This window comes from Hetaerina americana, unplaced genomic scaffold (genome assembly GCF_022747635.1).
Source record: "Hetaerina americana unplaced genomic scaffold, ioHetAmer1.1.p SCAF_8, whole genome shotgun sequence".
Taxonomy (NCBI): Eukaryota; Metazoa; Arthropoda; class Insecta; order Odonata; family Calopterygidae; genus Hetaerina; species Hetaerina americana.
Window position 1 is genome coordinate 12366744 of NW_027287427.1, and position 936 is coordinate 12367679.

The 936-nt window shown below is 40.2% G+C and overlaps 1 non-coding gene across 1 annotated transcript; it reads right to left on the bottom strand.

The window, feature by feature from the left end:
* Nucleotides 1–309: 309 nt before the first annotated feature.
* On the bottom strand, nucleotides 310–383 carry TRNAN-GUU (transfer RNA asparagine (anticodon GUU)). The gene has a single exon. It is a non-coding gene; the product is annotated as a tRNA-Asn (tRNA).
* Between the last annotated feature and the right edge of the window lie 553 nt (nucleotides 384–936).

Genomic DNA, 936 nt, shown 5'->3' on the forward strand with positions numbered 1-936 from the left:
TTCCACCGGGCCAGGGGTTATATAAGGGTAGCTGACCCTGAGGACGATGCACGAGTCGGGAATCGAAACTTCGGCCAACATGGAACCCCTGACCCGGTGGAAGACCCGAGAAAACTTAATGAAAAAAATAGCAGTATAAATTAGCTACTGGTTACTAATATAGGAACCTCTCACATTCCGTTTCAGTTATTGATAGGCAAATTCATCATTTACATACATCAGTGAATACGCTCCTAGAGTCCGCGCCGCAATAAAAATAATGAGCAAGTAACATGAAATTGTTCAGAACAATTATTTGTAAAAAAGAACCGCCCCCGGGTGGGCTTGAACCACCAACCTTTCGGTTAACAGCCGAACGCGCTAGCCAATTGCGCCACGGAGGCATTGATATGTGCGGGATAATTTTTCAAGCCTTCAGGCTTTATTGTACTCGTATCAATAAATAAATAGATTTATCTCGAAAAATGAAATGTGTAGTCTATTCATAAGCGTTGGATCAAACCCAAGAAGAACAGTATTTCTTTCATTACCTTAGAATTAGCGGATGTGACTTGACTTGGACATGATGATGTAATCGGGCTACTCTTCCCCTGGGCCTAATCTCCATAAATATTATGGTATACAAGGAAGAAGATGCAACATGTGAAACATTTGTAATGCACAACGCAGGGAAAGAGTGTTATATTGAAAACTAACATGAGGCGTAACAAGAAAAAGTTAATGTCAGGCATGCAAGTAAGTTATACGGAAAAAAATGATAATAAGAGGACAGGCAGGACAACTTACGGCCTAGACAAATAATATGGAAAAAAGAGGAGTATTCTCCAGCTTCGGGTGGAAAAATTTGATACAAGCGCATACATCACACACAAATAGTTGGCATGACGTAGTTCATGTAGAGGTTTTTCAATTAAACACAAAAGCAAACAGAGGTAA